The sequence below is a fragment of the Octopus sinensis genome, linkage group LG7 (genome assembly GCF_006345805.1).
Source record: "Octopus sinensis linkage group LG7, ASM634580v1, whole genome shotgun sequence".
Classification (NCBI taxonomy): domain Eukaryota; kingdom Metazoa; phylum Mollusca; class Cephalopoda; order Octopoda; family Octopodidae; genus Octopus; species Octopus sinensis.
The window spans coordinates 60,815,870-60,825,869 of record NC_043003.1 but is presented as its reverse complement, the minus strand read 5'-3'; the positions used below and the strand labels follow the sequence as shown (position 1 = coordinate 60,825,869).

General features: G+C 42.9%; 1 protein-coding gene across 1 annotated transcript in view; it reads right to left on the bottom strand.

Annotated features, from left to right (window-relative positions):
• The window catches only part of LOC115214097 (L-threonine ammonia-lyase-like), a 79,542-nt gene that overhangs the window by 68,893 nt on the left and 649 nt on the right, over positions 1 to 10,000 (bottom strand). The gene's annotated exons all lie outside the window — the stretch shown is intronic.

The window sequence follows — 10,000 nt, the reverse complement described above, 5'->3', positions numbered from 1 at the left end:
GGAGCAATGTGAAATAAATAATCTTGATCAAAGATATAAAGTACCGCTGGGTACTAAACCCATGGCTTAACGATCGTCAGTCAAATACCTTACCATTAAGCTACGAGCTTTCACAATATATAGATATAAAAACAGCAGCAACAATAACAGGACTAGTTGCATAGCATTTCATAGTCAGAAATATTTACATGTCAAACTGTCACCTTGAAGCCGCATACAACATTGAAAACATTCGTAAGGATTACTAGTGACGTCATTTAACAGGCATAAAACCAGGTTACAAAGTTGTTCTGACATTTCCTGGAGCAGCAGATGTATTCATCCGGTTGGTGAAGATCAACAATATCGTTTCAAAAAAAGAAAAAGAGAGTAAAAAGCTTGCAAATGATTCAATTACGAAATGCAAAATCTTTAAGGTTTCAGAAATGTAATATATTGTTTGTTTGTTTGTTTTTATTTTTCTTGAGCTCTGGGTCTCATAAGGCCGGTTACTCGGATTCCATGGTGTGTAAGTGACCGAGATCACGATTCCCTGATTGGGACGCCGGTCTGCTGCAGGGTTCAAAGCCTAGTGAGCAAATCTGGAAGACGGAAACTGTGTGGAAACCCGTCATGTATATGGGCGGTTTAGCTTAATGGTTCAGAGCACCGCGACGTGTAATCGCGGAGGTGTGAGTTCGAGTCTCATAGCCGGCCGCCAACACTTTTTTTCTGCAAAATAGGGGTAGCTTATCCTGTTTAGGCTATATTATTAGCATTATCCTGCGTTTGAGAAGTATGTATATATACATATGGCTCAGTGGTTTGAGGGTCGAGCTTGCGATCGTGAGATTGTGAGTTCGACTCCCGGTCCGGGCTGCGTATTGTGTTTTGAGCAACACATTTTATTTCACGTGGCTCCTGTTCACTCAGCTGTAGAAATGAGTTGCAACATCACTGGTGCCAAGATGTATTGGCCCCTTTGCTTTTTGTTTTTACGTTTCGAGCCTACGCTCTTCAACAGAAAGATACACAGAAAAGAAACACGGAGAGAAACGAGGAGAGAGAAAAAATGCGTGCAGAAGTAGCGAGTCAACATGGCGATTCTGGCAGAAGTCAGATATCAAACGTGAGACGCAAGAGCGAAAATAGGGGGACATAACAGAGTCAAATGACTTCACCCCAACATAAGGGGCGTGTGTGTATGAGAGAGTGTGTGGTGCGATGAAAGGTCTGGACGTGTTGTGTGTATGTAGGTATGATGTGAGTGTGTAATGCGTATGGTGTAGTGTAGAGAGGGGAGATGGGGGGAGAGTGAGAAGAGTGGAGGAGGGGGAGAGGAGATGAGGGGGAGGGGGAGAGGGGGGGAGGGGAGGAGGGTTGAGAGGGGAGTGAGAGGGGAAGAGGGGGAGAAGGAGAGGGAGATGGGGAGGAGGGGAGAGAGGGGGTGGAGGGGAAGAAGAGAAAAGGAGAGAGGAGGGAGAGGGGAGAAGAGGAAAGGTGAGAGTGGAAGGGGGGGGGGGGGAGGGGGGGGAGGGGGGAGACGGAAAGAAGGAGGGGATGAGGGGGAGATGTGATGATGGGGAGGGGGAGAGGGGGAAGGAAAGAGGAGAAGATGGGAGGAGGGAAGGAGGAAAGAAGGAGGGGTGAGGGGGATGAGATGAGGAGGGGGATGGGAAGGAGGGGGGAGGAGGACGGGGAGGATACGGGGAGAGAGACGGGGAGTGAGGAGCAGAGAGAAAGAGAGAAGGGAAAGAGGGAAGAAGAAGAGGAAAGAAGAGAGGGAAAGAAGGGAAGAGGAGGGAAAGGAGAGTAGGGGGAAAAGATGAAGGACGAAGAGAAGCAGGAGGCGGGGGGAGGTTAGATGAGGAGTGGGGAGAGTTGAGACCAAATGGGCGTAAAAGAGCGAAAAGAGAGATTAATCCCTGTTCACGCGCAAACGGGAATCCGGATGGCCTCTGGGCAGGACAAACCGAACCAGACAGGTGTTGCAAGGAGTTGCCGTGGATGGAGCGGAAATGGCGTGGACCGGTGTGTCGTTGGAAAGGAGATGTTCCGCGAACGGTCAGCCAAGCGGCGTCCGTTTGTCCGACTGTACAGGGAATGGCAGAGAGAGCAAGAGATGCAATAGATATTACTGGAGGTGAGTGAAGGAGTTGATGATGCGATAGGGTCGATGATGGGTGCCAGTGAGGAGGGGTGGTGTTGGAGAGGTAAGGGCAAGTGTGGCCAACGTGGGCGGGAGCAGGGGAACGAGCCAGGTTGGGAGGTAGGTCAGGAAGGAGCTGGACCAAAAGGTTCTCGTAGTTATGGGCTCGTTTGAAGGAGGGGAGGGGTCGGTTAGGGACGAGGTGTGAGGGGACGGGCGGACTGGAGATGCCGGAAAGCTCGAAGAATGGTGCGTTGGAGAGGTAGGGACGTGGGGGGTGGTAAGTGAGGGAAATATCTATATATATATATATATTAATAGAGAGAGAGAGAGAGAGAGAGAGAAATAGACATATAGATGTGTGTGTGTGTATGTGTCGGTGTTTGTTCCCCAACACACCACTTAACAACCGGTGCTGGTTTGTTTACGTCTCCTTAGCGGTTTGGCAAAAAAAAAAGAAAAAAGATGGATAGAATAAATAACAGACTTTTGAAAAATCAATACTGGGGTCAATTAGTTAGACGAAGACCCACGCAATATTGCGTGTGCCCCACAATGGGCGCAGTCCAATGACTAAAAGAAATACGATTATGATATGGTAACTGAATTATCTCCCTTAGACTCGTTATGCAGGAAACAGCAATTTGTGTTGCTTTATCACTTTAGTTATTCTAGTAAACTTCTCCTCGACTTATGCGACTTACGACCGACCATCCGCACTTACGAACATAAAATATAAATAAAGAAAGTAAGAAAGAAATGATCAGTTTGGGGATGTTGTGCAGTTGCGCATGCGATAGCTATTGCAGCATCGGGCAACGTAGGCCTCCCTCAGACCCAGACATCCACTGCCTGCCGCTGCCTCTCACTCGGTCGCCTTGAAGCATCAGTTGCGTTTGAATGAAAATGACGTTGGAAACTATAAATTCGACATACGACCAGATCGACTTACGACCTGTAAATCGAGGTGTACTTATATTTTTATAAGATTTTTTATACTATTTCGACCTGATTTCTTTTTCTTACTGTATTACATTAAATTATCATATATCCATGCATAATTCAATTGAATTAAGAAATGAATTAACATTTTTTCTCTTTAATATTATAAATGATATATTCAACCGTCTCACTGATACCTTACGAGGGAGTGCTGAAAAGTTCCTGGATTTAAGGGTGTCACGAAAGGCCTGGTTGGAGACCCAGCCTTCCGAATTCTTCTACAGGACTTAGAAAAACTGAAGGACCATTGTCAATAAGTGTGCGAATCTGAGAGGGAATACATTGAATAAAATCATAATTAACTGATCCTTCTGTGCTTTCTTTTGCCCAAAGCTAGGAACCTTTCATCACGCCGTCAAATATAACAGAACCTGGTATTATAGATAGAGTGGATTAGTGTTGCTGTTGATGATGTTATAGTCATGATGGTGATAATGATGATGGCCATCCTCCTCCTCCTCCTCTTCGTCCGCCTCCTCCTCATCTCTGCAACCATAGATGCCATGATCGTCATTGTTATCATCATCATCACTACTACCGCCAGAGCCCCCAAAGTCATCGTCACTATCACCACCATCACCACCACCACCACCACCACCATCACCATCAGCACCACCAACTCCATCACCATCATCATCCTCATCATCTTTACCATCCTCATCACCAACATACTACCACCACCATCATCTACATCCTCACCACCACCACCACCACCAATGCCACCATCATCATCATCATATACATATCAACACTACCACTACCACCACCACCACCACCACCACCACTATCAACATCATCGTCATCATGTACACCACCACAACCACCAACACCACCACCAACACCACCATCATCATCATCTACATACCACCACCCCACCATCATCGTCTGTATCCCGTTTCTCCGTTTCTCAATCTTTTCATCTCGATGTCATTTACAAAAATAACTCCGACGACGACGAAGATGGCGGTAACATTTATCCACTGCAACGATTCAACATCGTCTGCAACAGCTTCTTCCCGTTGGTGGAGATTTTTGCAATTATAATCTGTTGGAATTCCTGCCCTTTCTGTCATCGTAGACATTCCGAGTGAGTGATTTACCACGGCATTCTCATAATAAGGCATTGAAAGAGGGGAGATGTAGGGAGAGGGAAAAGTAGAGATAAACAAGGGGGAGAGAGGAGGAGAAAGAGAGAGTCAGACAGACAGAGCCATAGAGAGAAAAAGAGAGAATGAAAGAGATGTGTCGACGTGTATGTAAGTATGTACGTATGTATGCGCATATTCTTTTATTCTTTTACTTGTTTCAGTCAATTAACTGTGGCCATGCTGGAGCACCGCTTTGTCGGAGATATCGACGCCTGGACTTATTCTCCGTAAGCCTGGTGCTTATTCTATCGAGTACATAGACCCACCAACATCGGTTGTCAAGCGATAAACACACACACATAAATACATACATACACACACACATAAACACACCACACACACACATACACGTATACGACGGGCTTCTTTCAGTTTCCGTTTGTCAAATCCACTCACAAGGCTTTGGTCGGTTCGAGACTATAGTAGAAGACACTTGCCCAAGATGCCACGCAGTAGGACTGAACCCGGAACCGTGTGGTTGGGAAGCAAGCTTCTTACCACACAGCCATGCCTACCCCTGTGTGTATGTGTAGTGTGTGTGTGTGTGTACACATCTATGTTTTTGTGTGTGTATGTGCGCGCGAGCGTGTGTACGTGTGTGTTTTTGGTTCGCTTATGTCCCTGTAGCAGCGGTTCGGCAAAAAAGAACGATAAAATAAGTACCAGACTTAAGAAGTAAGCACTGGGGTCGATTTGATCGATTAAAGCTCTTCAAAGCACTGCCCCAGCATGGCCTCAACCAAATGACCGAAGCAAAGTAAAAGAAATATAAAACAGCTGTTCTTGGCATCGTTTCACAGTTAATAATATTTAAAATTACGATTATCAATTTGCATTGGAAGATTCCTGATGTGAAACCATCGGTTCAAACAGATATTGTTATATTTCGGGATGGTCATTTTTTAATTATTTTTTGCCAAATAAACACACGCACTATATATTCCGTACTTCACTCGTTTATTACTGTTTTTTTTTATTTCAAATGATGTCCATTATCCGGAAATCTTTCGCCACACATCTGTGACCTCTTCAATGACACTTTCCGTCCTTGCGTATCCTTCTTGCTCAGCTTTGCCATTCTGTCATAGTCCACAGAATAGACTAAGCGGAGAAATAGGATACATGAAAAACAGGAAGTGTCTCTAACGAGGTCACAGATGTGTGGCAAAAGATCTCTGGACAATGGAGATGAGTTAGATTAAGAACAGTAATAACGAGTGAAGAACGAATATATAGTTCGAGTGTTTACTGACAAAAAAAAAAAAAATATATATTTTTAAAATGACCATCCTAAATATAACAATGTTTAAAATGTAAAACCGGAACTGGTTTTATTGAGTGAAATGTGTCGCTTATGTCTTCGATATCACTTCATTGATAAATATGTTTAGATCTTAACATCAGACTATCCTCGATATCGTTCCATAGTTAATAGTGTTGACTGTTAAAATCCGGAGCTTGTCATGAGCCCCATTTGGGGATCTGCAAAACAGTCTCACTGCCGGTTGTTCGTTGTATTTAAAGTGAATTTTTTTATATACACTGAATTTACAGAGGTGTGTTCAACAATATTTAGTATTAAAGTTTGTCATTATTAGCTCTGGTTAATTCTAGAGGACATTTTATGTCATAAAACGCCATCTTTGAGCTACAAAAATATTGACTGGTTTGAAGGAATTTTTTTTTTTTTTCCCATCTATATCATTCATTGATATTTTATACACATTCGCATTTGATACTATACTTTCAAAAAAAAAAAAAAAAAACTAAAATGTACATCATTGCAGTCTCCATTTAGGATTTTTGAAAAATTTATCATAATTTCCAAAATAATTCACACATACTCTTTTACTCTTTTACTCTTTTACTTGTTTCAGTCATTTGACTGCGGCCATGCTGGAGCACCGCTTTTTAGTCGAGCAAATCGACCCCGGGACTTATTCTTTGTAAGCCCAGTACTTATTCTATCGGTCTCTTTTGCCGAACCGCTAAGTGACGGGGACGTAAACACATCAGCATCGGTTGTCAAGCAATGCTAGGGGTACAAACACAGACACACAAACACACACAGACATATATATATATATATACATATATACGACAGGCTTCTTTCAGTTTCCGTCTACCAAATCTACTCACAAAGCATTGGTCGGCCCGGGGCTATAGCAGAAGACACTTGCTCAAGATTCCACGCAGTGGGACTGAACCCGGAACCATGTGGTTGGTTAGCAAGCTACTTACCACACAGCCACTCCTATTTAAATATTATATATTATTTTAACTCCTAAGACACCTGGCAAAGCTAAACAATATGAATAAAAAAAATTAGCAGTTAATGGGTTAAGATAAATATTTCGATTGCGCTATATCTTTCATTTCGTCTCATATTTAAGGTTGTATAGAGTGTATCTCGCAAATACACGAACGGCGCGAAAGCAGGATTTATAAATTACAGCTAATGCAGGCACAAGATCTCAGAATTAATTGGGTTGTGGGTTAGTCAAGCATATTACCGATAATTAGGACCGTGTTAGCAATATTATAGGGCTTTTGGACAAATCAGTGCCTTGGGCCCTATGTTGTTGCTGTTTATTCCTTCACGAGCCATGCCTGGCTTATAAGGGCCGGTTTCCCGGTTTCATTGGCGTATAGGTTCCCCACCTGGACGGTCCGTCGCAGATGAGCTGCTTGATGCAGAAGGAAGAAGTGAAAAAAAGTTGTGGCGAAAGAGTCAGCAGAGGTTCGTCATTGCCTTCTGCCGGAGCCGCGTGGAGCTTAGGTGTTTCGTTCATAAACACACACACCACTCGGTCTGAGATTCGAACCCGCGATCCCTCGACCGCGAGTCCGCTACTTTAACCACTAGGCCATGTGCCTCCACGCATAGAAACCTACAGTATTTATTGACAGCAAACGACAGCATGCAAAGATCAGAACTGGGGCCCCTTGACCAGGCAACTGCCCGTGTATCCAAACCTTAAGACTGCGATGCCCACAATACTGGACCTTGATAGTACCCGTTTTATCCATCCGGAAAGACGATATTCAGCGATATTTGAACCTAACAAAATCAAAATAGACACATGGAATTCCATCGTTCCTTAGGTTCGTTTGATTATACGTCAGCTAAATCAGAACTGACCATGGATTTAAACAACAACAATAGGGGTAGGGATGGATGGTGGTTAAAAAGCTAACTTTGCAACAATGAGATTCCGAGTTCAGTCTCACTGCGTGGCATCTTGGGCAAATGTCTTCTGCTATAGCCCTGGGACAACTAACGCTTTGTAAGCGAGTTTGGCAGCGGGGAAACTGAGTGGCAGTCTATCCGTTGTCAACAAGCATTACAAGAAGTTTCAGCCATACACTGCTTGATGAATTACAGGCTTACATAGATTTCATCTATCGCCGGGTTTAACACAACCACTTGCTCATTGGGCGCCTTTAGCAGAATCCACTCCGTTGTAAGCATTCGGATCTGATCATGTTTCTGGTTTGCGGGACAACTTCCTCTTTCTCTTGCGCCAGTCTCGGAGGGCCCTGAAAATAATAAAGGGTCATGAATAGGACCCTTTCTTCCCAGACTAATAAGAAAAATAAATAAATAAAATATGGGCGCTGGCATAGCCGCGGGGTAATAAGCTTGGTTCTCAACTACATAGTTTCAAGTTCAAACCCACAGCGTCACACTTTGAGCAAGTGTTCTCCATAAAACCCCGGTTCGACAAAAACATTGTGAATGGGTTTAGAAGACGGAAACTGTGTGAAAACCCGTCATATACGTGTGTGTGACTTTAGGATTGTGCCTGTCCGTCTACCGCTTAACAACCGGTGTTGTCTTGTTTACATCTCCGTAACTTAGAGTTTCGGCAAAAGAGAACGAAAGAATAAATACCAATCATAAAAGTGGGTACTGGGGTCAATTTATTCAACTAAACCCTGAAAGGAAGTGCCCCAGCATGGCCGCAGTTTAATGATTGAGGCAATTAAAAGAAAAAAGATTATGAAAAGACGTCCTTTTAGGGGTACCGTGAAGTGGTTTGTTATCGAATGTAGCATTTGTCAACACATTCAGAGAATAATTGGAGAATTCTACAATGAAAGAAGATAGTAGATAAACAAATATTGGAGCCAGCAAAGAGAAATGAGAGAGAGAGGGGGGAAGGAGAGGGGAAGAGATAGAGAGGAGTGTGGAGAGAAAGGGTGGAGAGAGGGTGGAGAGAGGGTGGAGAGAGGGAGGGAGAGAGAAGGGTGGAGAGAGGGGAAGGAGAGAGAGGGGTGGAGAGAGAGACAGTAATATTAACACCGTCAACGGAATGAAAGCATTGATTACGATACTACAGCATGGCCACATCCCGCTGTCTAGAACTATACGTGATGGCCTAAAAGTAGGTTTGCAGTTATTCGACTATCTCTTTGGCATCCATATATTAACAGTTTAGATCTAAATTATAAAACAAAATATGAAACCATTATTCTATGCTAATTTAGTTAATTTTGTCAAGCTCCCTTTTCAGCTTGTAAGATAGGTTTTCAGTTTGTAAACCTACTTTTGCTCCACTCTGTAAAAAGAAGTTTCTCTAAAGTAGATTTGGTTGCTATTTCTAGCATGCTAAACGACCACATAGAAGCTCTACGCACTCCTTATCACGGCTACACCGTGCAGTGACTGGGCGTGGTGCTTAAACAGGATTCCTGGTATTATATATTTACAATGCACTTAATAGAATACCAAAATAGAATAACGATGTATTATACATAGTCTACATAACAAGCCTCTCTAATGAACTGATAAAAAGCGACAAGGCGCTGGAAATAGTAGCTGAATTTGCCTCAAATGTCACACCTTACTGTCTTAAAAACAAGCACGTACATTGAATAATGTAGTAAACGATAAAAAAAAATTATGACAATAACAGACAATGTGTGCCCAGAGTTGGAGAGGCCTTGATCAGAGGTATACTTGATCAGGGTAAGGTTGTCCTGGTGTTAAATAACTACAACAGCAACAACAACAGAACCTTCCCAGCACCCTACCACACACACACACACACACACGCACACATACACAGTGGTTGCAAGCAAAACTTTGCATTCTAAAGAGATGATGATGATGATGATGATGATGATGATGATTAAAATGATGATGTTGGTGATGACGATGATAATGATTAAGATAACGACGACAATGGTAATGATGATGATGATGATGATGATGATGACGGCGACGATGATTATATGTTCATGTTGTTATAATTGTTTGCTGCTGTTTCACTCCCCTTCGCTTCCCATATCACCCCTGACTGAGTGCTCCTCATCGACGACTGCCCCCCCCCCTCAGCCGTATCCATATGTTGTTATTTTGACAATATCTTTTCCAGTTATCATCTCTCTATTACTATAATCACCTTTCATCTCCATTTCCTCCCCACCTCACCCCGCCAACTTTTTATTTTGTTAAGGCAATAGGTTGTGAACTAAAAGAAACATTGTTTCCTTTCTTTCTTTCCGTTCATTTCTATGCATTTGGCTGTTATTTCTAGCATGTCAAGTAAACAGAGCTCGTTAAAAGCCTTTCCGACCAGATCAAATATTTCGAATTAAATCGATAAATTACGGTTAATTTATTATTTACTACATAAGCTCGTATCGATCAATAACATAAGTAGAAAGCTAATATAAATACATACATACATACATGCAATTCCGTTCTTTATGTTTG